At 41.3% G+C, this 17274-nt stretch overlaps 1 protein-coding gene across 7 annotated transcripts in view; it reads right to left on the bottom strand.

Annotated features, from left to right (window-relative positions):
- DMD (dystrophin) overlaps window positions 1–17274 on the bottom strand; it is a 6826337-nt gene that overhangs the window by 2958071 nt on the left and 3850992 nt on the right. The gene's annotated exons all lie outside the window — the stretch shown is intronic.

Here is a 17274-nt window from a genome sequence, read left to right as displayed (position 1 = left end):
TTTTATTAAAATAATCAAGTGCACTAATTTCCATAAGGGCAATAGCATAAAGGAGCAACTCAGGAGTGGACCTTATGCAAAACCAAAACAGTAGAAGGTGTAGCTTAGCCTTATCTGTGATTGGAACTCTACCCAAATCCAATCTTAATGGCTGGAGAGGCATGCTCTGGACTTTGCGAGACCAGGTACCTCAGGAACTTGTTCTCTGATTTTATAAAGTCATACATTCCTTCAAAGCCCCACAGTTCAGCTCCATAAACAGCTGGCTTACTGCTTTGGAATCATAGATCAGGAGGGGGCTGCCACTGGTTTACTGAATGAAGTGCTCTGTTCTTTAATTAGTGCCCCTACTAATTGCCTACGCTTCAAGGACATACATAACATACTGTAAAGCAACTTCTGGCCTTGCCCATGAGCTGCATCCATGTCTGTATTTCCTGATAAGAGCATTGCTTTGATAATAAAACTCCTTAATTTTCTAATGCAGATCAAAAGTACCCCTTTAGGAGTGGCATCGGTGCAGATTAATTTAATTGATTCATATGTTTTATTAAGGGATGATTGACCAAATATATCCTCACCCTGAAACACAAATACAAAACGAAAATTAGGATGATAGACTATTAATTAAAACATATCAATAGACAACATGTTGTTATGCCCAGGGATTGTGGTGGAGTCTGCCAGATCTGACCTGTGGGTAGATATTTCACTTCCTCCCCGAAATCAGGAAATCTCTTAATATTCCGTGAGTTTTGTGAAAGCGGGAAATGCATGCTCTGCACACAAACCCAGGCACCTTGGTAATGCTTAGCATTAACTTCTATGGAGAGTGGGAGCACCCCTAAAAAAGGCAATTAGTAAGGATTACCCTAAGATATTTTAATACTAAAATCTGGATCTTACCTATGATCTAGTAGAAATAGTCTAAACTCCTGCTTTACAGTTGTATCCGCCATGGCAGGACGCATCTTCCTTGGTGTGGCTAGGTCAGCATCGATGAGGCATGCCATACCACAATCTGTGGGTTAGGTGATTTATCCATATGTCTCAGGATACCTGCACATGACTTGGGGTGAAACTATTGTTCACGTCATCTTCTGACCCTTGCACCTGTGCTACAGTATAAATAGTTAGGACTCCCTTCACAGTACCGCAAATATAAGCAGTATTGGTGAGTAAATTTCCAACGTTACCAATTCGTCGGAGGGTGCTTGTACACCCCACACAGTTAATCTTTAGGATTACTATGGTAAAATTAGTCCTCCCATGCACTGGGGCATTCCTGGAAATTCCCCAGAGAGACGTAAAGCATCTATACGACTTTGCAGAAGATTCTTGGAGAAGCCACAGTTTCCAGGGGATGACTGCAAGCATTGGGATCCGCCTGGTAGCATTTGAAGACTCTCATGTTCCAAGATCTTAGTGATCTTTTCAGGAGTCGCCTAGCTACCATCTGCATGATTTTTAACTTCAGCCTGGCTTTCAAACGGAGCCATTGCAATATCTGAAAAATTGTAGTAATGTGGTCAAATGTAGCTGCATCAGCTATCTGTGAGTCACTGTTAAAACCATGGCTTGGGCCGTGGCCATTTGTTTTGAAGGTGGCTGAAAGAAACAGTTGGACCAGCAACGATTCACATCCAACATCAAAAATTACCAATCTCACAGAGAACCTTAAGAGTGGCAATGTCGGTGCTGCAGCTTGACCAACCACTAAAATGGTATGGCCTCATTAAGTCCATGTTGTTTTCCAAATAAAGTAGGTGAGTTATTCAATGATAAATACACAACAATACAAGGTTTAAATAATTAAGGACAGCCTGGAAGGCAGCCCTACAGTGCGAAGATAGTATTCAACTGTAACCTCATAGGAGAGAGAAATGCCTTTTTATTACTCCCAAAAGAACGCAGAGGCTAGTAACGTGTGAAACAGGAAACAGTACCAATATTGATACTGCAGTAAAGGCTATTCTGCACAACATTCCCATTATTTTTAGAGACCTAAAAATCAGAGCATTGATACATTTGAGGAAGACTAGTTCTGAAATGCATTATTCGCAATGGGTTAAGAAAGGCATGGGGCTTTCCACACTTCACATTTAGCTATATTTGTTTTAAATTACAATTTAATGCTGCATGGCACTAGCATCATAATACCTAACAATTAGTCATTTACAAGTAAAAGAATTCATCCAAATCTAGCAGAAAAAAGAGCATGGTTTCTATGACAACAAAATAGAGGTGAAAGGAAAAATTGAACACCTGACAAGGAGGCGAATCTGTACCTTGCAGTATATGCTACTAAAACACATTTTTTCATATGACCAAAATAAAAGGAGTGAAATGGTTGCCACTTTGGGAGCACTTTCACACCATGCATTTCCAATTCTTTCGTTCCACCGTCAGGGGCGTGCCTAATGTATTTGCCTTTAACATGACCATCTCACATTCGTATTTAGAAAAGCAGTATATTATATGAATGCACTCATTTCGCCCTAATCCTGTCAGCTACGACAAAAAACACTTGTGTTTCCCATAACCTAATGCCTCCCATAGTGTGGCAGCCCAAATAACATGCATTCATTATTCTTGTGTATAAGTGCGCAATCTATTCAGACATTTGCCTCATTTCACACTAGATTAGCTTAATCTATTTTCCAAATTTCCTCTGTTAATCTGAATTATGTACATGATGAAACTGCACATTCACCGGAAAAAATGCACTTCTTAGCAAGCAAACAACAGGAAAGATTCTGAATTTAGAGAAACATGTTGCAGCATTGCATTAAACTCAGGACCTTCTAAAAATGCTTTTTAATCAAGGATGGGTTCTCAGAAACAAAAGCTGTAGGTATTCCATATTTTCACTGTTGACCGTGTGTTTGCTGTTACAGCTCTCCTTTAAGTATAACAGTATTTTGTTATTTAGGTAGTTCCAATCCTATTCCCAAATATGTTAAAACACTTAATAGTTATTTTCGACTTTTGCTGTATTTTCTTTGGTAGAATGTAACTGCAGTGGACATGGATTGTACAGACGCGTGCAGACATCAATATATACAGGATAAGATACCACCCTGCTGTACATTATAAGGGTATTAAAAGTCACTGAGGAGTTCCATGACCATACAGAAGAACAAGGACGAAGGATGAGTTCCTACATATGGTTGAGGACCTCCGAGGTCACTTGCAATATCTTTAGAGCAAGTAGTATCTCCTGGCTGAGTTATGAGAAAAAGGTTAACAATTTTATCAAAAGGAAGGGAGGTAGGGTAAGTGATCAATCGATCAAGCGGACACTATTATCAACACAGAAGGGTGGGAGGTCCAGTAACAGCTTGTGTCCGTATCTAGAGCTGTACAAGCAAAAGGGGTGGTTTGCTGAACTGTTCCTCATAGAGAGAAAGGGAAATTGTGAAATTGTTAGCTGGCGTGACCAGAGGTGTTGATGTGGCACCTAAGGGCATCCATTTTGTTGGACGTGTTTGCCTCACACACCCAGAAGGGTGTCATGCTTCATCATCGGCGTTTGCTCCTCGTCGGGGAGGCGGTGCAACCCCCGACGGGCTCACCTCAAAGAGGGGCTCTTTTGCGGAGATCTTTTTGTCCAACAGCCTTATGGTGAGGTGAGGGTGTGTGGGCAAGGTGGTATAGTGCTTATGATAGGGCAGTTAAAATGTAGCAAGGGGTACCGGAATTAACTTTTATTCTGGGGGTCCCCTGGCTGCAAATAAAAGGTGGGGCTAGCTCGCTAGGTGTCAACAGGCTAATTTAAGTGATCCTAGAGGAGACTAGAAGTGGAAGTGGTCGACATGTTTCTCGCAGAGGGGATAATCACCCGCGATTCATCAGGACCTTTACAAAAAGTGAGGAAAGGGGAAAACTTAAAACAATAACAACATGCTCGAGCTCGGCGGTGAAGGGTAGGTCTCCCCACGCGGACACTGGCGATTAGAGCTACTATGGGCTCATCCCTGATGTTCAGCCCCGCCGACCCCTCATGTGGCAATTAGTCTTTGACTTTTAGGCATAGGAGAATTTCCACTGAGGTAACATACACAACACATGACACTAGCATGTTGTTATTGTTTTAAGTTTTCCCCTTTCCTCACTTTTTGTAAAGGTCCTGATGAATCGCGGGTGATTATCCCCTCTGCGAGAAACATGTCGACCACTTCCACTTCTAGTCTCCTCTAGGATCACTTAAATTAGCCTGTTGACACCTAGCGAGCTAGCCCCACCTTTTATTTGCAGCCAGGGGACCCCCAGAATAAAAGTTAATTCCGGTACCCCTTGCTACATTTTAACTGCCCTATCATAAGCACTATACCACCTTGCCCACACACCCTCACCTCACCATAAGGCTGTTGGACAAAAAGATCTCCGCAAAAGAGCCCCTCTTTGAGGTGAGCCCGTCGGGGGTTGCACCGCCTCCCCGACGAGGAGCAAACGCCGATGATGAAGCATGACACCCTTCTGGGTGTGTGAGGCAAACACGTCCAACAAAATGGATGCCCTTAGGTGCCACATCAACACCTCTGGTCACGCCAGCTAACAATTTCACAATTTCCCTTTCTCTCTATGAGGAACAGTTCAGCAAACCCCCCCTTTTGCTTGAAAAAGGTTAACAATGCAATTAGGATGGCCTGAGCTATTTCATTCCCCAGATAAATTACTGAAGGAAGACCTGTTGTGGGACAAGAAAACTTACCTATATTTGGCACATGGAAAGAGAGGCCAGGGAAATGATAAAACCAATGGTACGAGCCCATCAACTATTAAAAACTACATGTGCAATCGAATCCTATTTAAATGTAGTAACTAACCTGCATCATCGTTTCCTTCTAGTAAGATTTAGATTTAATTAGCTGCACTTATTACTTGCTGAACCACTGGGGTGGCGAAAGGTGGAGGATCTGGGCACCTGCACATGAGATAACTTCTCAACCCAGGATATGTTGCACTTTGTTCTACTCTGCGAGCATTTTTTGCATATTCGAAAATGTTTTATATTGTCAATTTTAAGGGGCAAAGGTTTCTTACAGGCGAGGCCAGCTCTTATATATCTACAGATGCTGACCAATGTCCGGCAAATATTTAACGTAGCCAGTTTTTTAACGGTGGCGGTTAGAATAAGGAAAAAAAGAGAGGGACATCTATAATCTTGAATATATCAATTACTTTCGTTTTAAAATATTTTTAATTCATTATATTATGATTTGTTTTTTACCATGTTTAAGATGTATATCTATTATACTTTGTTTGTTGCTTATGCCACATTGCGATTTTAAAACGATTTTTTGTAGTATGCTTTTATGGTTTTAATTAATCAAATAAAGTGATTTTGACTGACTGACTGAGACTGAATATCTTTATCAAATACAAAAGGGGGTATTTTATTCCTTATAATATATAGTCACACCATCACCTTTCCCACATACCACTTAAGCTCTTAGGCACTTAAGCATAGCTCTTTCAGGTGGAACAGAGAACATGTTTCCCAAGCAAACATAAAGAATAACTATTGAATCTCTAATGAAAAACTTAACGTATCAAAAATCTGTTAGTTATTGTTTACAAAAAGATATTAGAATTGGTTTAATAAAAATACGTTTAAAAAAAAGGAGCAGTAGCTCTGAATGTGTATAAACATACAGAAATATTCTAACTTTTCAATAATTACCTAACTAGTGCACAAAATAAACACATTGCCATAAAGATCTAATTTCTGCTTGTCACTTTACAGCTAGAAAAAAAAGCATTAGAAAGATAACAAAATGGTTAATTACCAGGAGGAGTAGTTTTACAGCTTGAAGAATTTTCATATGTTGTGCATTATTCTGCCATCTAGTGGTTGGGTCCAGAATAGTCTTTGTTGTTTTTTTTTCTTCTTGTTTTGGGCGTTGTCGACCACCATTTAGTGCCAGGTACTTCCCTTTTGTGATGTCAGACAGTGCCCTGGAGGTCGTTGTTCGTGGTAGTAATCTTCGGATTCTTTTTTCTCTCTGTGTTTTTCGTCTATAGTCCTTTAGATGGTTCCTTAGATAATTAATATAACTTGCTGCCCCAACTGTTTGTATTCCTTGTAGGGGAGGCCGGGTGGGTCGCATGTGACTCCAGAAAATTCCACAAGCTGCAAAACTACTCCAACCGGTAAGTAACCATTTCGTTTTGCAGCATGAATCCTTTTCTGGATTCACATGCTGTGCATCAGATTACGTAGAAGTTTCTCCCATCCTGAGGAGGCTGTGGTGAGAGGAAGACCTTGCGAACAGGTGTTGAAGTACTTTCTATCCTATTTGTGCTTCCTTATTCATTTGTGTGTCCACACAATAATGTTTGGTGAAGGTGTGTGGGGAGGATGTATGACGTTACAACGCAGGCTATTACAATGCCTGCCTTTACAACGCGGTTTTTACATCGCAATCCATTACAACACATAGCGGTTTGGGGTGCTGGATAGTGAAAAGTTAAATTTACTATTCCAACACCAGTCCCCGTGGACACTAGGGAAGGTGTTGGATAGTAAATTAAACTTATTCCCTATCCTATAGCGCCCCCCAGCGCAATGCGTTGTAATGGTTTGCGTTGTAATGACCGCGTTGTAATGGTTGTAAAAGTTTCGTTGTAAAGGTTGTTCACCGTGTGGGGATGCCCATGTAGCTGCTGCACATATAGGGCCCGATGTAGGTAATCCCAGATTACCGATTCTTAAATACCGAATCATACTGATTCGGTATTTAAGAACTGGCAATCAGGATGTACGTTTTTTTACCGATTCAATTACCGAATCGGTAAAAATCGGTAATTACCGAATCGGTATTTACAGATTCGGTAATTGTCATTGATTCCTATTGAGGCCCATTGGAATCAATGGCAATTACCGAATCGGTAAATACCGATTCAGTATAATTTCCGAATTTACAAGGGGGACAGGGTGTCACTTTGACACCCTGTTGCACCCCAGATTCTGGCTTGTGTGCAATGTGACACACATACATGCCCTTAGGGCATGTATGTGTGCCACATGGCACCGGTGTACATGCACAGATGTGCATGTACACAGAAATGTATAATTTACCACCAAATATTATTTGGTGGTAAATTATGAATCAGTAATGGCCTGTGGCACTGTTTAAAGTGCCACCTACATCTTGATTTACCGACTTGGTAACTTTACCGATTCGGTATTTTACCAAATCGGTAAATTTACCAAATCGGTACAATTCAGGCCACCTACATGTCCAATCCCAAATACTGGTCGGTAATGGCCGAAATTAGCCGTTTCCGACCAGTATTTGGCGACCTACATCGGGCCCGTAGTGTCTATGAGCATGTTGGCCATAAATGCCAAAGTCTCTTCTTTTTTCCTTGTGGAGTGAGCTGTTGGTTGTACCGTTAATTTTTCGTTAGCGGTGATATAGCATAGTTGGACTATCCATCGTGAGATTGTTACCTTTGTGACTGGCGTTCCTGTGTTAGTATGTGCATAGACAAAAGCAACTGTTTGGTCTTGCAGGTTTGTTCTGTTTTCTGTAGGTAATACAGTAGTGCTCTCTTTACATCCAGATTATTGAGGCTTTTTTCCCCATTTGTTTGTGGGTTTTTGAAGAAAACCGGAAGGAGAATACTTTGATTTAAGTGACATTTGGATACCACTGTTGGTTGGAATTGAGGTTTTGTTTTTAAAATAACTTTGTCCTTGTGGATTTGCATATATGGCTCTTGTGTGGGTAACGCGTGTAACTCAGTTACTCTTCGTAAGGAATTACTGGCTATGAGAAAAGATGTTTTTACAGTGATGTGTTTGAGTTCCACCTTAATATAGGGTCCCGGGACCTAGCTCAGGTGTTGGTATATGACCTAATTGATCAGTTTAACCAATGATGGAAAGAAAAATTTCTTTCTAGTGTCCCCTCACTCACCGGGGTTGCCCCACGGTGACATGCTTCATCATTGGGGCCATCCCAGTTCTCTACGAAAAGGGGCGTGCTGCGACTCACGACTACGTAGGAGCACTGAAGGGTGAAAGACTATGTGTAATGCAAAAAAGTGTGGTGGAGTGGGTGTGAGTGGATTAAAAATACCGTGCTTAGTGGGCCTCAACAATTTTATTTTTGCTCCTATGCAGGTATATTAAAAGTGGGGTTAGTGTCACTGTATGTCAACCTTGAATAGGGTTGATTCAGTGAACTTAAAAGGTCAACATGTTTCATGCTACCCCTAGCATTTCTTCAGGACCATGCAGGGACCAGCCCTGCATATGCCACTCCAAAGTACCCAAATGGGTGCACAAATTAAAGAAATAATAATACACTTAATAATCAAAGCATGCATTCATACTAGAAATACATACGTCAGTATCAAATAGGTGGTGCTGTAAGAAAAAACATATCATTAGTAGCATTCAACCCCTCCTTATGGGAAGGGACACATAGTACACTTTCATGCTGCATGCGTACGAAGCTATGGTTGATGGTTGCACCATATTGGTGCGTGCAGGCTGCCATGCCAAGTGTTTCTTCAATAAGAAAAGTGCAGTGTGTTGTGAATTCACACATAAAAACAAGACAGGACTTAATGTGACCAGGACAATAGACACATAAAACATATAGTAGGTACATAGAAATGATGATATCAATATTTACTTATTAAAGTGTATGTTAACACTTCATGGTCTCTCAGGGGGTCGTTTTCACTTATGGGACTCCCTGCTGTTGGGTAATGTAGACAAAAGAAAAGTAAACACCTTGAGATCGTTATTTAGTCGATCGTGAAACAGGACGCTCAGTCCTCGTTAATGTCAGAAAAAAACGCGGCGTTCTCCATTGCTGAAAACGCATTTACTTACTTCCTATGTTGTGCGCTCAGTCAAACTTGGCAATAGCCTCCCTGCGACCGCATCTTGCATGGCCGGTCGCTCGTGTGGAATAAAAACTAGGCGGACTTCCGGGTTCTCCCCAAAGGACCGTTAGACCGGGTGGTGCAGGCGGCCATATTGGAAGTATGCTTTTACTCGGTATGATAAAGCATATTGAAACATTGCTACGAGTGTTTACAGGAAATCGTAAAGAACGGAATTGCGGGGTGGTATATGTACCCCCTGGTAATTATAATCATTAAATCGTCTCTTGAGTGACTAGGAGGCGATTATTAAAAATTATTGGTTGTAAAATTAATAGTGCTGAAAAAACTATGTTAGTAGGTATCTGTTTTTTGTACCAACGGTCTTAGGAAGGCATCGGCATATTTGGAAAGGGGCTCAAGAATAGGGACTTAATGATGATATCCCTTGGGGTGCTTTCAGAAACTAAGCCATCTAGTTTTCTCAGAGTGAATCCTTATACCTGAACTAGTGCTCCCCTCATAGTAAATACATGAAATTCTTAACATACCAAAATTACTAGTATATGGTCAGAAAGACTCTATGGAAATCACCAATTTTTGGAATGACCGTTTACATGCCTTCAGGAACAACGTTAACATCTAATAAGCCCTCAAACTCTGTTCTGAGAAATAAACCTGTACTATAATGATCAGGACATAACATCTAAAACAGCTAGTACCTTAACAACATTGCCTAACTAATAACACCAGAAGCCCTTTGGCTATTTATATAGCGGTCCCACTATATTCTTTCACAGTGATGCTCAAATACTGTGCATATGTAAGCCCACTTAGTTTTTTCAGCATTATTAATTTTACAAATAAATAATTTTTAATAATCGCCTCCTAGTCACTCAAGAGATGATTTAATGATTATAATTACCAGGGGGTACATATACCACCCCGCAATTCCGTTCTTTACGATTTCCTGTAAACACTCGTAGCAATGTTTCAATATGCTTTATCATACCGAGTAAAAGCATACTTCCAATATGGCCGCCTGCACCACCCGGTCTAGCGGTCCTTTGGGGAGAACCCGGAAGTCCGCCTAGTTTTTATTCCACACGAGTGACCGGCCATGCAAGATGCGGTCGCAGGGAGGCTATTGCCAGGTTTGACTGAGCGTTTTCACAACATAGGAAGTAAGTAAATGCGTTTTCAGCAATGGAGAATGCCGTGTTTTTTTCGGACATTAACGAGGACTGAGCGTCCTGTTTCACGATCGACTAAATAACGATCTCAAGTGTTTACTTTTTTTTTGTCTACATTACCCAACAGCAGTGAGTCCCATAAGTGAAAACGACCCCCTGAGAGACCATGAAGTGTTAACATACACTTTAATAAGTAAATATTGATATCATCATTTCTATGTACCTACTATATTTTTTTTGTGTCTATTGTCCTGGTCACATTAAGTCCTGTCTTGTTTTTATGTGTGAATTCACAACACACTGCACTTTTCTTATTGAAGAAACACTTGGCATGGCAGCCTGCACGCACCAACATGGTGCAACCATCAACCATAGCTTCGTACGCATGCAGCATGAAAGTGTACTATGTGTCCCTTCCCATAAGGAGGGGTTGAATGCTACTAATGATATGTTTTTTCTTACAGCACCACCTATTTGATACTGACGTATGTATTTCTAGTATGAATGCATGCTTTGATTATTAAGTGTATTATTATTTCTTTAATTTGTGCACCCATTTGGGTACTTTGGAGTGGCATATGCAGGGCTGGTCCCTGCATGGTCCTGATGAAATGCTAGGGGTAGCATGAAACATGTTGACCTTTTAAGTACACTGAATCAACCCTATTCAAGGTTGACATACAGTGACACTAACCCCACTTTTAATATACCTGCAAAGGAGCAAAAATAAAATTGTTGAGGCCCACTAAGCACGGTATTTTTAATCCACTCACACCCACTCCACCACACTTTTTTGCATTACACATAGTCTTTCACCCTTCAGTGCTCCTACGTAGTCGTGAGTCGCAGCACGCCCCTTTTCGTAGAGAACTGGGATGGCCCCAATGATGAAGCATGTCACCGTGGGGCAACCCCGGTGAGTGAGGGGACACTAGAAGGTAATTTTTCTTTCCATCATTGGTTAAACTGATCAATTAGGTCATATACCAACACCTGAGCTAGGTCCCGGGACCCTATATTTAGGTTTCCCACTTATGCACTATACTATTTGGAGGACGACCTAGTCTCTTACCGCTCCCTCTCCCTCTGTTCCATATCTGAGTTCTACCTTATGCATGGGCTCAAAAGGTATTGTCATAAGATGCGTGAGTACTGTATTTAGACTCCACATGGGAAATGGAGCTGTTCTTGGGGGAGCAATTCTTTTAGCTCCTTCTAGGAATCATTTCATGACAGGTCTTGTGAATAAACTTTTGCATGTTTTTTTCCTGGTGTACGCTACGATGGCAGCGAGATGTAGCTTTATGATTGAATAGTTGATGTGACTGTCTAAGAGATGAGTTAGATATATGATCACTGTTTCTTGTAGTTTGTTTTCTTGCTTCCCTTAAAATTTCCATTGTTTGTTGAGGCAGGTTGAGGAGACCAAACTCTACGTATTTAGGTGCCAAGCCGCTAAGTGTAGCATTATTGGTTCCGGATGCAAGATTTGGTCCTGTTGCGTTGGCAACAGGTCCTTGTCTGCTCTGATTTTGAATATTTGTCCCCTAGACAGTTCTAGCAGACTGGAATACCATGACCGTTTCGGCCATTGTCAGGCAATGAGAATTAGGTTTGTCCCCAGCTGTCTTGCTTTTTCTAGTACTCTTTGGATTAGGGGTATTGATGGAAAAGCATATGCAAATGTCCCTGACCACTTAAGTGACAGGGCATTCCCATTTGACAGGTGGTGAGGAAACCTTGAGGCAAAGAACTGGCATTTCTTGTTCTGTATTGTTACAAACAGGTCTATCACTGGTGTTCCCCAGAGCTTGAAGATGTATTGTAAAGTTTTGTGCTTCAATTCCCACTCGTAGGAGCAGCTGTTTTGCCTACTCAGAAGATCTGCTGCTGTGTTGTATGCTCCCGGTAGATGTATTGTTTGCAGATTGATTCTTTGAGGGACTGCCCATCGCCAGAGCTGTTGTGCTAGCTTGCTTAGCGGAAATGATTTCGTACCTCCCTGTTTGTTGAGGTAGAACATTGTGGTAATGTTGTCTGTTTGAATCAAGACAGTCCTTCTTTTAATGTGTTTTTGGAACGCTTTTAATGCTAGGAATTCTGTTTTCCTTTCCAAGTAATTGATGTATTTTTTGGAATCTTGGTTGTTTCATAGACCTCGTACTTTCAGTTGTTTGAAGTGTGCTCCTCATCCTTTGAAGGATGCATATGTAGTGATTGTCACAGAAGGAGTTGGGTTCTTGAAAGGTCTGCCCTGTGTTGTGTTGTTGGATGCCCACCATTATATCTCTGCTTGCAGCTTGTACGTAACAAGGACTAGATCCTCCCCACTCCCGGTGGCTTGAGACTAGTTGTTGTTAAGCAATTCCTGGCATGTTGGTGTGGAATGCATGACACCATCATGCCCAGACGTTTCATTACTCTCCTCACTGTCAGAGATTGACCCTTTTGGTAGAGGGAGGTTTCTTGTTTAATAGCTTGTATCCTATTTTGCATTAGGTAGGCCTGCATGTTCTTTGAGTCTAGCCTTGCACCTAGGAAAACCTTTTCTCTTCCTGGCTTTGTGGAGGATTTCTTGTGATTTATTGAGAACCCTAGTCTTTGTAACATGTGGATTGCTGTTTGAATGTGGCTGAGACATTTTTGATTTGTGCTTGCCATTATGAGCCAATCGTCCAGGTAGGGGTAGATGTGCAATCCATCCTTTCGCAGGTGTGCCCTGACTGCGGCTAGGTACTTGGTAAAGACATGTGGTGCTAATGTTATTCCGAAAGTTAGTAGTTTGAAATGGTAGTGTGTTCCCTCGTTTAGAGACCTGAGATATTTTTGGTGGTTCTTGTTCATAGGTATGTGTCCATAAACGTCCTTGAAGTCTATAGTTGCCATGTAATCTCCTTTTTGAATTTGTGGTATTCTCTCTTGGAGAGTAGTCATTTTGAAATGTTGAGCTAAAATGAATTTGTTTATGAACCTTAGGTTCAGGATTAGTCTTAGTGATAAGTCCTGTTTTGGAATCAGGAAATACAGTGAGTAGTTAACTTTGAAAAAGTCTTGCTTTGGTACCAACTGTATTGCTTGTTTTTGGAGTAGGTCTTTGATTTCTGCATTTAGCTGTATGAGTTCTGATTTGAGGAACTTCCTTATTTTTGGTGGAATTGCAGGTGGTGTTTTTGTGGGTTCTATGCAATACCCGTATTTTACAAAATGTATTATCCAAATGTCTGTGGTGGTTTTTCTCCATTTCCTTTTCCTATAGAGGGCTGGCCTCAGCCTCTTCCTCGAAGGACTGCGTCGGCTGTTGCTGCCAACTTTGGTATCCTGGTTGTTGGCTTGTTTGTTGGCCATTCCCTTGGCTTTATTGTTCTTGAACAAATAATCCTCTTCCTGTGGGCTTTCTGCTGTTAGATCCACCTCTGTTGAAGGTACCTCTTTGCTGCAGGGCTCCCATTGCTCTCGCAGTCTAGTTATCCTTTTTGATTTGTTGGAGAAACTCATCTACTTCCTATCCAAACAGTGTCTCCCCAGTGAAAGGCCTGTTAATGATGGAGGTTTGAACCTCCTGCTTAAAACCTGAAATTCTAAGCCAGGCATGCCTTCTTAGGATGGTGCCTTTGCACATTTCTCTGCTTGCAGTGTCTGCTGCATCTAGCACAGGTTTAAGGCATGTGTTTGATTTTCATGCCTTCCTGGACAACAGATTCAGCTCTTTTCTTTTCCTCCTCGAAGAGCTTTTTGATGAGCTCTTCGATGTCATCCCATTGCTGGTGTCATACCTGTTTAGCAGGGCATTAAAGTTTGCGATGCACCACTGCCTCTTTTTCCATCTTCCTGCCCACCATATCCATGTGTTTGCTTTCTTTTTCTGGGGTGGTCTTACTGTTAGAGAGGGCATTTGCTCTTCCCCTGGCCGTGGTGACGATGAAGGAGTCAGGCACAGTGTTCCCTTGAATATACTTAGGGTCCTTGTAGGAGGCTTTGTACTTCTTCTCGACCCTTGGTGTTCCCCTTTGCTTGACGCTGGTTCCTTAAAGGGTTCTTTGCCTTGGTTTAGAATGCTTGGCAGCATTGGCAGGTATTGTGTCTCCTTGTTGGCTGAGGCTAATGTTTCCAAAAGGATACATGTGTCTCCCTCCTCCTCTTCGAGGGGTACTCTAAAAGTATCTGCTGCCCTTTTAACTAGGTCATTGAAGATGGCTATATCATCTGGTGGGGATGCCTTTGAGGGATATTAGCATATCTCCTTTTCTGGACTTTCAGTGTCGAGGTCATACTATGTGTACTCAAAATTTTCAGAGGCTTCCTCCTCTGCAGGAGCGTCTATGCACTCCTCGACATCTTCCTCACGAGGTTCGGGGGTTGGGGGGGATTTGAGAATCTCCTCTTCTTCCCCTTTGGAGTCTTCTGCCCCATAAGCATCATTGTTGTCCACTTTGGTGGCTGGGACGTTTGGAATTCAGAAGTCCTTTAGCAAAGCGTCAAACTCCTTCTGAAGGAGCGTCGTCATTTCAGCTTCGAGTCGTTTTCTCTTTTTCCAGACCTCGAGGGCTCTCTTGGCATCAGAGAGCGGAGACTTTCTTTTCTTGTTCGTGCTTGCCTCTGGTTTCGACAGTGTTGTGCTTCTCTTCGGGGGTTCGTGTTTGACCCTCGTCTTCGGCATCTTATGCAAATTTTCCCTCATTGGTGTCCCTTGGTAAGGTTCCGTGGGGTTCTTTGGATGGCGGATGGCCTTTGACCGCCTTTTTCTTTGGTGTCGGGCTGCCTTAGGCAGCGCCTTGCTCTTGTGGCCCTTCGGTTCTGATGGATGAGTATGATGTCTTACCTTATCCGTCTTCTTCCCTGTATCCCCATCTAAGTCCTTCAGGGAAGTTTTCTATGAAGTCTGTGACATTGTTCCATTGTGGACCTCTCTCTGCTTTCGGCGTGTCCTGAGTGTTTTCCACTGGAACACTGCGCACGCCTCACAGTCCTTGTCCTTATGGTCTTTGGGCAGGCAGAGGTTGCACACGTCGTGTGGGTCTCATTGTGCAAACTTGTGGTTGCACTTGGGGCAGAATTTGAAGGGGGTATTTTCCATGGCCCCTACCTCGCCATTTGTTGACCCTTGATGTCTTTGATGTCGATCTCAGAGTTCTGTTCTTCTATCCGGTTGGGATGTTGATGGAGTCCACTTGAATTCTCAACTTTTTCTTTTTCTTTTCGGGGTTTTCCTGAAAAATTTTGGGAGCATGCTTCCAGACCCAGCAGCGGAAAAAAGATTCTGAAGATGGCTACTACGCACAACGACCTCCAGGGCACCGTCTGACGTCACACAGGGTTTGTACCTGACACCAAATCGTAGTCGACAACGCCCAAAACAAGAAATAAAAAACCAAAGACTATTCTGGGCCCAACCACTAGATGGTGGAATAATGCACAGCATGTGAATCCAGAAAAGTATTCACGCTGCAAAAGCAAAGTTTTATTTTTGTTCTTTTTATATCTGCCTGAATTATGGTCTGTACCCTGACTCTCCTTTCCCCTCGGCATTGTGATTTCAAAACTCAACTGCAAGTTATTACAGTCGAGCAGCTATGTAATTCCTTTATAATGGGGGACTGGGTGTGTCACATGTTGCCTATTATAAAGAAATTAGAGATAGTTTTTATGTAGGGTTTGCAGAATTGCATGTAATATAATGAAACATCTTCATATGTAGAGTGAATAGAGCCAACATTTAAGACAAAATCCTAACTTAAGACAAAATCCAAATTTAAGACAAAATACTAACCTAAGACAAAATGCTAACGTAAGACATTATACTAACTTAAGACAAAATACTAACTTAAGACAAAATACTATTTTAAGACAAAATACTAACTTAAGACAAAATACTAACTTTACTACTACTAAATGCCTTCTGTGAATACCAAAAGTGGTAAGTTTAGGATTTTGTCTCAGATTAGTTCTGTGAATCGGCCCCATTGTGCCAATATCTGGTTCCTAAATTGTCATTTAAATTGAAAATGACAGGCACAGAAGCAAAGACCAAACAGTAAAGAAATATGTCAAGTACTTCCTTAACATACTTAAATACACCTGCAATGGTCGCCTCACCTCAAAAAGATCTTATGGGGGTCAAAGTACATCAAAGCTATGTACAATAATAGGACTTCACAAAATCAACAATGTACTACATCTCCGAAAAACTCCAGATTTGTCCATTGCTCACAGTTACATGTATGCAGGAGTAATAATAAATGACAAAGTTGATAATATCATCAAAACCCACAAACTAAACATTATGAACAGTAGACTCCTATGCTACAATATGCAATGTGAGAAAAGAAAAAAGAGGAAAAAGGGAGAGGAGTTAGCTTAACGGCTAAGGCGCTCGACCTCGGACCTGGGGATCTGGGTTCGAGTCTCGGTAACAAAGCCAAAACCTCCTGTGATTCTGGGCAAATCACTTAATCTCCCCGTGCCTAAAAATGAGTGTGTGTCCTCATTTAAAACGTAACTTGTGCTATGTAAAGCGCTCTGATACCTGATTCGGTTCGGGTCTAGTTCGCGCTATATAAAACTCTACAAAAAAAAAAAGTCAATGTAAATTACGAAAACCTGATGTAGGATTTACTAAAGATAGTACTGCTGTGGAGATTGATGCCTCAATTGGATATGAAAATTCACAAAATTCCCATACTCACAGGATTTATCACAGGAAATCAAATACCTCACAAACTGTTCCACTGTGAAATTTCATGGTTTTATTGTAGGATGTCGGGGTATTGGACCCCAGTGTAATAACATTGCTCTAGACAATCTTAAATTACAAATGTCTTTCCCATTTAAGAACAATTTATGACCAACTATTCTGATGAACACTTTGAAAATGTGCCAAGTATTCATGGACAACTAATTGATTTGCATATCACATAAACATACAGCGAATTGTGTATTGTATTCACTTCAGGTCGAACAATACACCTAATCTCAGTTAAAGTAGTATAGGATTAAATATTAGCACATAATGGTTAGTCTAACTGAAAATGCTTGACGTAGACACCCAGTATTAGAAATAGTTACATTTTACCAGTATTAGAATTAGTTGAATAGTATCAGTATTAGAATTAGTTGAAGGTTACCAGTTTGAGAAATAATTGATCTTTACCATAGTTCTATGCGTAAAGAATACATGGATTGTTATAATAGTACTTAAGGGGTACTATATCCAAATGTGATTCATGCAACCGTAGCC

Source organism: Lissotriton helveticus, chromosome 8 (assembly GCF_964261635.1).
Source record: "Lissotriton helveticus chromosome 8, aLisHel1.1, whole genome shotgun sequence".
Classification (NCBI taxonomy): domain Eukaryota; kingdom Metazoa; phylum Chordata; class Amphibia; order Caudata; family Salamandridae; genus Lissotriton; species Lissotriton helveticus.
Note: the sequence above shows the minus strand (reverse complement) of the source record. Positions and strands in the feature narration are given on the sequence as shown.